General features: G+C 39.6%; 1 protein-coding gene across 1 annotated transcript in view; it reads left to right on the top strand.

Annotated features, from left to right (window-relative positions):
- The first annotated feature begins 28 nt into the window (after positions 1-28).
- Positions 29-10,911, top strand: part of fam47e (family with sequence similarity 47 member E) — a 19,917-nt gene continuing 9,034 nt past the window's right edge. The window contains exon 1 of the mRNA XM_078170580.1: positions 29-595. The gene's annotated coding sequence lies outside the window, so the exon portion shown is untranslated. The remainder of the gene's footprint in view (positions 596-10,911) is intronic.

Genomic DNA, 10,911 nt, shown 5'->3' with positions numbered 1-10,911 from the left:
AAGACAGAAATAATGAAGGGCAGTGATGGTGCTTTGCTTACATGGCTGATGTCACCCTTTAAAAAATACAAATCTACTAAAAAACACAACTTTCTTTCATGTTTATTTGTCTATTTATTTGCTTTTAAGTAACTCGAGGGCGTGTTTTTTAATGCCTCACATGTGTGGTCATGCTTTAAATTACTGGCATGTATGAGCAAGAGGATTATGAATGAATTAGCGGCAGCATGCTCCCTAACATGGTAGTATGTCACCTGGCGACTCTTTAATGAGCTTACCGGGAGTGTTTGTGCACATGTTTAGGGAAACTTACTTAAAATGGCGCTTTGAAATACACATATGTTATCCCGTTGTCTTCCACTAACTACACCCACAGTCAAAGTGAAGATCGAGAGATCCGTTACCTTTTATAAGACATCCGCTCCCTCGCCTCATCGTGTCTCCTTAAATAAGCTCAGCGTGGACATGAATAATGTTCCATTCAACCGACCAACGATCGTTGACGCGAGCCCTTTGTTCGAGCTCCCATTGGCTACTGGCCTCCCGGACCACCGTCTCGAGACCACCCCTCTGCGCGCTGATTGGCCAGACGCTGGTGAGTGTGATGCTGAATTTGATCGACTGATTTCGGGGCGGGGCTCTTATAAAGGGGGAACGGACGGCGTGATGCTGCCCGCAGACAGAAACGATGTTGAGCGGAGAGCGCTGAAAACCACACATGACGTTGCTGTGGAGGAAAAACAGAGAAATGTGGTTGATTAATGGTCGGCATTATGGTCATCACGAGGCGCGCGACCACTTTATATTGACATACATAAATCACATGAGTATGGAAAGTCCGCTGCATGGAGAGAAAATGTCACTGCAGAGGAGCAGCAAGACACTTTAACTGTCAACAGTGTTGTTGACAAAACTGAGTTTAACCCTGAGACAAGGTGTTAACAGACCAGCACAAAACATTAAATATACCTTTGTTGAGCAGAGGACACAAAGACATATTTTCAATATAAAAAACTACATTTCAAAGAATGTAATTTATGCTCTACATGCTGCAGTTAATCAGGATGTTGCTCCAACTTGAATTAATTGGCATGACGTGATATCTCTCACTGGAATGTGAACAGTAGAGATGTCTGATCAAGTCTGTTGGTATTCCGTATCCTCCAATCAAATCCAACCCATCTTTTTTTTGTTTTTATTGGCCTACGGGCTGACAGCATACTGACTCTAAAGCAACATTTCATTAAAAGCCTTGAAAACCTGTTTTCAAAGTCTACACATGAGCGATGCTGACTTTATGAACACAACATTTAGGTACTTTACACGTGGGATTTTCTGTATTTTGCGATTACTGGTTTGGTGGAAAAGCATTGGGAAAGGATGTTTTGTCATTTCTGCGAACCACTTTAAACTTAAAATAACAAAGCAATCTAACAGTGCTGAAAAGCTCTACTTTAAGAAGATAGAACCTTCATAGGCTCCTTTTTTGTAGTCTCACCTGCAAAGAGTCACTTAAAAAATGACTAAGCCACACACAATGCCACCATCTTGCTCCTCCTGAGTTAGGCCTTCATGTCTTTCTGTGGATGCATAAAAAGGACAGGATACAGCGTTGGAGGTGAGGCCTGTTCATTCCTATTAAAGTTGCTTAAAAAACAGCAGGCACATCTAAAACCGATAAATACTGGGTACTGGACAGTAGAACAAATACAAAAATACAAAAGCAGGTCCGCACATGAAGGGCTGGTGCCCAAAACCTCACATGTCGTGATATGATTAAAATTTCCAAAAGGAGCAGTTTCTGGTGCCCGGACCTGCTTTTGTATTTCATTGGTGCATCAAGCCAGAAAAGTTCCACTTCTCGTGTATAAAATTACCTAGATCTTCTGCATCATGGGGCCCATAGAGCAAGTGCACAATAGACTATTCCACAGTTTGACAACACTGGTCTCAAACCCTGGCACTGTCCCTGGGAGCTTTAGTGGCCATGAAGCCAAAATAGTTTGGTTCCCGATATAAAACTACCTGGGTCTTCCACATGGGCCCATAGTGCAGGTGCACTAGAGACACCTGTTGGCCAAGCCGACTAACTTCCGGTTTAGCCAACCACTAACTTGAATAGAAATAAAATTATTTCGCTTTTCTAGACTTTTAAAATGTTATCGGACTGCATGGATCAAATTTTGATTTTGAAAGGAATCATTTTGTGGGTGGTGTGACGCTAAAGGAAGTGTATCCATTGATTGACAGACATCTCTTCCCCAATATAAATCTATGGGAAGACTTTTAATTCGTGGTTTGGTTACCATTTTCAAAGCCCTGGGCTATTCCTGGGGCCTTGAGTGGCACATGAAGTCCAAAAAATTTGACTCTGCATCCATGCGCCTATATAGCAAGTACTAGCACTAGATTTTACAATCTTTAGGATTTAATCAGTTAAATAAGGGCTATTTAAGTGTTTCTACTGGGAAGCTGATTTTTGAAAATGTATCTATTGATTTGCAGAAGTCTCTGTCACAAACTCAGTCTATGACAAAAAGTCTTTTTGGGCCCCATGGCGTCAGACGACAGACTTGGAAGTTGTAATTCCACAGTATGGCCACCGTATCAAATTGGCTTCAAGGCCTGGTGCTGTGCCTGGGGGCTTCATCTGTTCCCAGGTTCCCATTGTCTAATGATACACTCCTGTTCAGCAGTCATTTCACATACAAATGCAGTAGGTTTTGACAGTAACATTCATACGTGACTGACTATATGTGACATTCTGCTTTCATGAAAGTAGTTCCTTATTTTCAAATGTGTTATAATCTGTAATATTCTGATTGTGTAAGGAAGTGACAGTATAGGTTCTCAATGTGACATGCAGAAGAAGAAACAGCAATGACATTATCTTTGCAGCTACACTTGGAAAAAATCCATTTGTTTCAGCAGAGCAAACAGGGATCTGTGCGACACAGCGTTCGTCTGCTGGTTTCACAGTTTCCTCAGAGCTCTGATATTGATTTGTGATCAAAGCAAATTTTTCTGTGTTCATTTTTCACTACGATTTGATTCAAGCAGCACTAGTACAGTGATGCTTTGGTCACAATGGCACTGGATAAAGTATGACATGAATCTTTGAATGGGAAAATCAGGGTAGCATCTAAATGTAGTGTCACAGCAATGGGCTTGTAGCTGTTGAAGCATTTTAGAAAATTCACTTCACATCAACCAGTGCAGTCTAATGCATGTTGAAATTAAAGATGTTTCACACCTTTAAATGCCATCCTTCGTCACAACGTCAAGCTCATAAATGTGTTAGCGGAATTTCATTGAAAGACGATCACTTTTTTAATGTCAGCAAAGGTCAAAGGTGACATTTTTCTGGGATTCTTTGCTGCCTTTCTGTGGCACTCAGAGCATGTCACCAGTGTAGAGCTGAAACAGGACACTGGGAATTGTGAGCCACCACCGGGCTTATTTACAGACAACAACAGCTGCTTATCTCAAGAGCTTTTACCAAGAATTCTAGCCGACGCAATGCTGGTTCAGATAAGGAGAAGGGAAGAAAGCTGGATAAATCTGTCTCCACTCCCCAGTTCAAACAGTCATTCACAGATTCCCCCAGCTCATTCAGTGGGATCTATTTGGGGTTTGGTTGGTGGCCAACAGGTTAGGATAGGCTACATCCTGCCATAAAGTATTTAGCAGAAATGGAAGGGCAGAAAGGTAAGCAAGGTCATGCAGCTACCTCTTTTATAATCCATTCATGAATAAAGCAGGACAAAGGACTACAAATTTTCCCCAGGAAGTGATATACATCATAGCGTTTGATGCTGCTTACTGGAAGGAACTGACTGGGCCGGACTCTCAGCATTAATGTAATTGAGTGTTACCTCATTGTGCTAAGCCTTATAGCAATCCCAGAGGATGGGGGCTCCAGGAGGGGGGCAGCATCTGTTCAAACAAGAGAAGTAAAAAATGCTAAAGAAAATCATCAGGGGGGAAGGATAACAGTCAAGTAATGCAGCAACATTGTTTCTGCCAAAAGAAAGGGCGGGAGGGTGAAGAGGGGTAAAACAGTTCAACCTTTGTAATGGTTTCTTTTTATGTTTGGTCAGCAGAGCGACACTGATTTTTTTTCTGTTTTTTTGTTGTTGGACTTGTTGGAAGCTGAAGACACCCGCCTTTGAAGGCCTACACAAAGCTATTTGATGACCAGAGATCGTCTTTTATGTGAATATCTCTATGTACAGCATCATGAAAGGGGTTCATGGGGAGAAGAAGGCGAGCATTCATGCATACCACAACAAGAAGACTTTTCATGCGGAGGGTAAATAATTTTGGACAAGTTCTTCGAACTAGTGTTTGTTTTCCCTACAAATCATTCATTGTGTTCCACACATTTTGACCTCCACAAGAAAAAAAAAAAAAAAGCACTGATAGCTTTTGGTTTGCACTTTGAAGACGTAGCTAAAGTGCAAATGTGCCTCAACAGCAAGCACATTTATTTGGAAACAAATGTCCATTCATGAGTTTGGGTAAGAAAGTATTCTCTGAATGTTTCATACATTCTGCACAATCAGCTTTTCAGACTCGTCTGTGATAATAGTGCAAAATGGGTTACGTGTTGACTCGTGGGCTTCACATTGTGTTTAGGAGCAATTTAAAGTCACCATCCTCACACGCCCAATAATTAAGATAAGAGTTCAGTTGAGAGTGAACTCACTTGGTGAGCAGAACGTTGGTGTCCAGTTAAGAGGAGTTTGACTGCAGCTCACAACTTTAACCTAAGTATTTTTCAAACTGGAGCCTTTTTACCGCATTTTGTGTCTAAGTGACTAACTGGGACATTTTTTTGAAACTGGCCCAGAATTGAGCAAGTGTGCTGCAGCCAGCAGCCGTGAAACAGGCTGCACTGTAACCATTTGGTCATTTGTGCACCCAGTGGTGTAAGGCAGTTATGATGGGCCCCAGTGCACACTCTCATGGCAGGCCCTATAGTGCATGCTACAGTGCACATACTGTCTCGCCACATGATCAGAGACTTGTCACTGGATAACATCAACATACATTTTACCCAGCAATCATCATTGCGTATCTGCATATAACAAAAAATACCAAAGAAAATAAAAAATCAAGAAGTTATTATGTTAATTTAACAATTTTAATAGTTGATTTATAGTTAAAGATTACGCATCACATTTTTTTTAATAGATGCTATTCACTTTTTTTTACAAAAGACAAAAAATATGGAAATGGGTTTGCCTTTTTCAAGGGCATATATAGCAAAGGACACTGTTTTCATTTTAATGAGTGTTCCTCTTTGAACACAGGCATATTTCCTTTTTTTTTCTTTTTAGAATTTTTTTTGGGCATTTTTGCCTTTAATTGACAGGACAGTTAAGTGTGAAAGGGGGAGAGAGAGAGGGGGGATGACATGCAACAAAGGGCCACAGGCCGGACCCGAACCCGGGCCGCTGCGGCAACAGCCTTGTACATGGGCGCCTGCTCCACCACTAAGCCACCGACGCCCCAACACAGGCATATTTTCAAGGTGGCAAACACTCTCTGTCCGGGCGCCCCACCTCACGGACCCCAGTGCAACCACACTGCCTGCAGTGTCTACATTTATGGCCCTGTGTACACTGTCAGTTTATGTCCACTAAATGTGCTTGCTACTGACAGATTAAATATTCTGACATTATGGACATTATGGAAAGGATCCTACAGAGACAGACCTCCATGTTGAAGAGTAAGTTCGTTTTTGTTTAACCGACAACAGCCCTGAAATTGCCATCGGCAAACCCACCAGACATCATTTAAATAAACAATTATTTTAGTGTGTATAGAGTCAGCATATTTTCACACCTAACTGGGTGAATTATATATATATATATATATATATATATATATATATATATATGTATATATATATATATATTTTAACTAAACCAGAGTTGGTGATGGTTGGGACAGTGGGAAGACAAATCAATATGATTTTTGTGGTTTTGTTTGTTTGTTTCTCTCGACTTTGAATGAAGTGTGCATTGATGATAAAATATGCAATTTCAGGGCTGTTCCTGGTTAAACAAAAAGGATTTTACTCTTCAACAGAAAGGTCTGTCTCTGTAGGGATGCAATCCAAAATGTCGCCAGACACTTACAAAAACAATCCCAGCCGGTTAGTGGCAAAAACAAGCACTTTTAGTGGACATAAATTAATGATGCACAATTGCATGTGGATGTTACACTGCATCTTGTTTCGGGGCTGCCAGCTGCAGCGGTCTCGCTTAATACTGGACCAGTTTCAAAGTAGCTGTCGCCATTAAAACATTGGAAAATAGTGTCCAGGTTGAAAAATACTTAAGTTATCCTTTAACAGTATATCCTGTTTGAGGTTTGATGGGTGGAAGGACTGTAAACTTTGCAGAGGCCAAATGTTAACACCTTTAACCTGACAAATAAGACAGATGATAAATAACACACGCAGTATGCAAACATATTCTTCAAATTAACATTTGTTAGACTGTATTCATCTGCAGCGCTAAACAAATAGGATGGCCAACACCCTGCCTCACAAAGCTATCTGAGGTTATGAATGTGAGTCAACGAGGTAACAAGGATAATAGAGGTGTGTTTGAATTGAGATAATTACTAATATGATAACTGAGAGTCTGCAGTCCTGCCATCAGCTTTGTGAGGCTGTACTTAGACACGGCAGTGCTCTGGGCTAAATGCTAACATCGGTATGAACATTCTTGCTGTGGCCCAGGATGTTTTGTTGCAACCTGTCTGTGTTTTTCCACTGGCTTTTAGGCTCCAAACGTGGGTGTTTTGTAGCCACCCATCGTGTGTTTCCACTGGCTTTTTAGGCTCCAAACGTGGGTGTTTTGTAGCAATCCATCAGTGGGGATAGAGCTATGAACACTGGTTGTTTATCACTGAGACAGAGGTACAACAACCAATATCCCCAAAAGTTTTTTTTGTGCCTAAAACTAACCACGTTAACCACAGCAGTGTTGAAAACTGACCTTTCAATGCTACTAAATTGCATTTTACCTTACTACACTGGGATCTGTATCAACTTAAAATGGTACAGTTTTAACCTTAGTTTTTGTCACAAAAGAGCTTCCAACTCTATGTTTAAACTATCTCAGAGCTACGTGGCAATCATGACCAAATGAAGGCAGCTTTTCTCAAACATGAAATTGTGGAGAAGTGGTATTTTTACTTGACAGCAACAATCTTCTGTCTGTAGGATGAAGTAAATAAGTAAAATCCAACCACATCGTCCGCCAGTCACATTCCATCATCTGTCCTCCTTATCTCACAGCTCCCTCCTTATATCAACACACAGAAACAACATTAACTCTTTCTGTAAATAGTGCTTGACATGGTAAGCGTTGTCCTCCACCCCTGACGGCTGCACCATGGTGGAGCCTGGTACTGATCATTAAGTCACGGTACTTTGGAGGCTGAGACAGTCTTTGTAAGGCCACAGACTGATATAGAGGCATAGTTGTGGGAGTGGAGACTTGTGAGGAGTGGCAGACCTTTTCACTGGAGGTGATTAATGCAAACTGAGCCATTAAGAGCTATGGGAAGTGTACACTGCACTGAATTTATTTCTGGGTTCAACCATTCCTGGCTCTCCTTGGAGAGGATCACAGTGACCGAAAGAACTCGCTGTGCTGTAGCAGACAAAAGAAATGTTAGGTAATACGAGAAATCCGGGATTCAGTGTCCTGTACTTAAACCACACTACAATGGTGAAAATTAAATATTCATTCAAGTACTGTGCACGAATAGAATTTTGAGGCACTTTACGGAAGTATTTTCATTTTGTGCGACTTTCTACCCCACCAATTTCAGAGTGAAAAATTAGACTTTCCACTTTATTTATCTGACAGCTTTTCAAATTAAGATATTACAATAAAAAATGTATTATAATCTTATGAAATATGTTAAAGTTTAAACTTGTTGCTCTCAGTCTTGGTGTGTTATTTTTAGTGTCACTGACAGGCCGGAAAACAGGTTAGTAAACAGGAGAAAGCAGCATGGAGACCTGTGAAAACGTTACACTGGTTACTTCTTTTTATATATCACTCACTTATTGAGTCTCTCTTTCAAACTTGGTGCAGACTAATTTGGATCGGTGTTTGAGCACTGCTTGGGCGGAGACTGACAGTATTCTGTTGTGGCACATCATTGTATTTCACCATATCATTGTTTTGTAATTGTATCACTTCCAATAAGAGCCAGAGCCGATAAATACCCACGACTACTGAAAAGTCATTTGACCCTGGAGCGTATTCCCCTTGTAACCTTGCCCATTACATTAAAAAGCCACATGTAAGCAGGTTTAAGTGGGTGTTTTGTGCAGTGGAAAATGGGCTATAGTTTCATTTAGATAATGGTTTGAGGCTCAAAGAGGAAAAAATATCCAATAATTCACAAAAAAGCACAGACTGAAAAAAAGTCAGAAAAATGAATACAAATTTCTGAAGCAGAAACAAACAGAACGCCAGCAAAATGAACAGAAACGGTTGCATTTCAGCTACAAAGCTAGAATCAGCGTCAACATTAAATAAGCAAATCTATCTGTGAGTGCCTGCTGTTCATTTTTGGATCTTCGCCACAATCCTAAACCTCTGCATATGGTTCAAGTTGTTTGTCGCTATTTTTCGTCAAATTTCTGAAGCACACCACACTTTTGTGTGCCATTATCATTTCACATCTCCAGAAATTATAGACCAATATAAAGTTATGGAATCAGCTCCACTTCAACCAGCTACAACAGTAAAATCCTACGAGTACCTGTTAATGCATCGGTAAGCTATTATCAAATAATAAAAATAAATATTCGACTGGTTCAACCTAAAAAAAATTAAGGTAACAATTTGCATGCATCTTTTTAATTAGTTCCAACTCTAGTATTATTGAGTAAATCCTATGTGTCTCTTTTAATCTGACAAACTCAATTAGTTTAGTACGACCAATTTGCTTTGACCTCGAAAAGTTCAATTATGTTGAGTCAACTTAATATTTATCCAAAAATTGTGTTGATATTTATTGGTTGAACCATTTATTTAAGATATTCTAACTTATTTATTCTAATTTCATCCTACTCAAAAAATGTTTTTTGTTAAAATGATTCGTCAACTGACCAAAACAAGTTAATGAAACTAGCAGAATTTTTGTATGATGAAAAACTTCATTATTTTAAATGTTATCCACAGACCCCTTAAGTCATTTTTTTACAGTGCAGAAACAGTATTATTTCTTGTATTAGAGTATTTTTACATTGTGGTATTGGTACTTTTCCTGAAGTACATGATCTAAGTATTATTCTACCACTGATACAGTAAACCTATAACAGTGCAACATAAACATTCCATGCTCTGCTCTAAAGAACAATCAAGGTATTTCTTTGTCATTGTACGTCTTGTATATACTTTCTCATGGCACAACTTTCTTGATTATTTACTCAGCAGAGGTTAAGTGATGGACTGACCACAGAATTCCTTTGTCTACGTAGGTGTGGTTCATTTCCCACCATTCAACTAATGTGTTTTGCAACAGGAGACAGGGACTCATTGTTTCTGCAAGGAGCCACAAAGTGTTAACTCAAGAATTTGAGGAGACACTGCTAAAACACCACATTACAATGGCAGAAAAATAATACTGTTGATCTCCATATCAACATATTCTGAAACAATGTTCGTCATGATTTCAGTTTTTTCCAAAAACCGGTGACCCGGTTTAGCCCTGCTGTCCCCAGGCTCCAGCGGAGAGTTATGCAACAATGTATGCATTGTTGAACTGGACATAGCCTGACAGAGCCAGCCCACAAATTTACTTCGCTCATTTAAATGTGAAGTGAAAAGTGAGGTTGCAGAATGCACTCTGGCTGGACGATGGATCACAGTAAACAATGACAGTAGATTATGAATAAAGCCGTGCAGAGGTACCAGGGACGGTAAAAAGTTTTAAATATGAAAACAGAGGCCTACATGGAAGTCTTAAAAACACGGTGATATTATCTGGCTGCAGTTAGTCGATTAATCAGACATTTCATTGACAGAAAAAGTGTCATCTTTGTATCAAGCAAAAATGGCAAATGTTCTCTAGTTTCAGCTTCTGAAATGTGAGAATTTTGCCTTTTTTTTGTTTCATATTTATAATTATAAACTGAACATCTTTCATTTTGGTCTTCTAGTGGTACAAAATAAGCTATTTTGCTAAGCTATTATAAGATATAATCCTCACATTAATAAATATTTAAACTGATTGTTAATTGTGCCCATTTCTATCATAATTTTTAATAGTCGTATTGGGACACAGCCCTATTGTGGGAAGGAAACGAGTTAAGAGCCACAGAATAACTATAGATATAAATAGGTATATAAATAGCCTCATCAAGTAGGGTCATGACTGTTTATGTCCTGATTTATATGTCTGTGTTTGACTTTTCTTGTTTTAAAACAAAGGAAAACATGAAGGAAGTAATTTTTATTAAATCTGTTATTGTATTCTGCAGGTGCAGTTTGTTGCGGTCCCAACTGTGAATAAAGGTCAGGGAAATAAAATTTGCCTATAGTTGACAGGACCTTAACCATAAAACATTGAGAACACAGAAGAAGGTGGGAGACCTGTCGTGCCACACCTGTGTGGGATCCTGTACAGATAGCGTGTTGGGAGGATTGCACATCCTCTCTGGCGTATTGTTTCTTCAGTTGCTCAACATCCTTAAGGCTGTGAAAGGCTGTTAAAAATGGCAGTAAAGTTCTTTTCACTGGGAAGCCAGCGTGCTGCCAAACCCTCTGATTTGACCATAAACAAAAACATTTCCTGTGTATTACACCAGTTTCCCTCAATTGTACTTATCCTGCTGAAGAGAAGTAGAAAGTCTCTGGAGGAAAATTAATG

The sequence above is a fragment of the Epinephelus lanceolatus genome, chromosome 9 (assembly GCF_041903045.1).
Source record: "Epinephelus lanceolatus isolate andai-2023 chromosome 9, ASM4190304v1, whole genome shotgun sequence".
NCBI classification, from domain to species: Eukaryota; Metazoa; Chordata; class Actinopteri; order Perciformes; family Serranidae; genus Epinephelus; species Epinephelus lanceolatus.
Note: the sequence above shows the minus strand (reverse complement) of the source record. Positions and strands in the feature narration are given on the sequence as shown.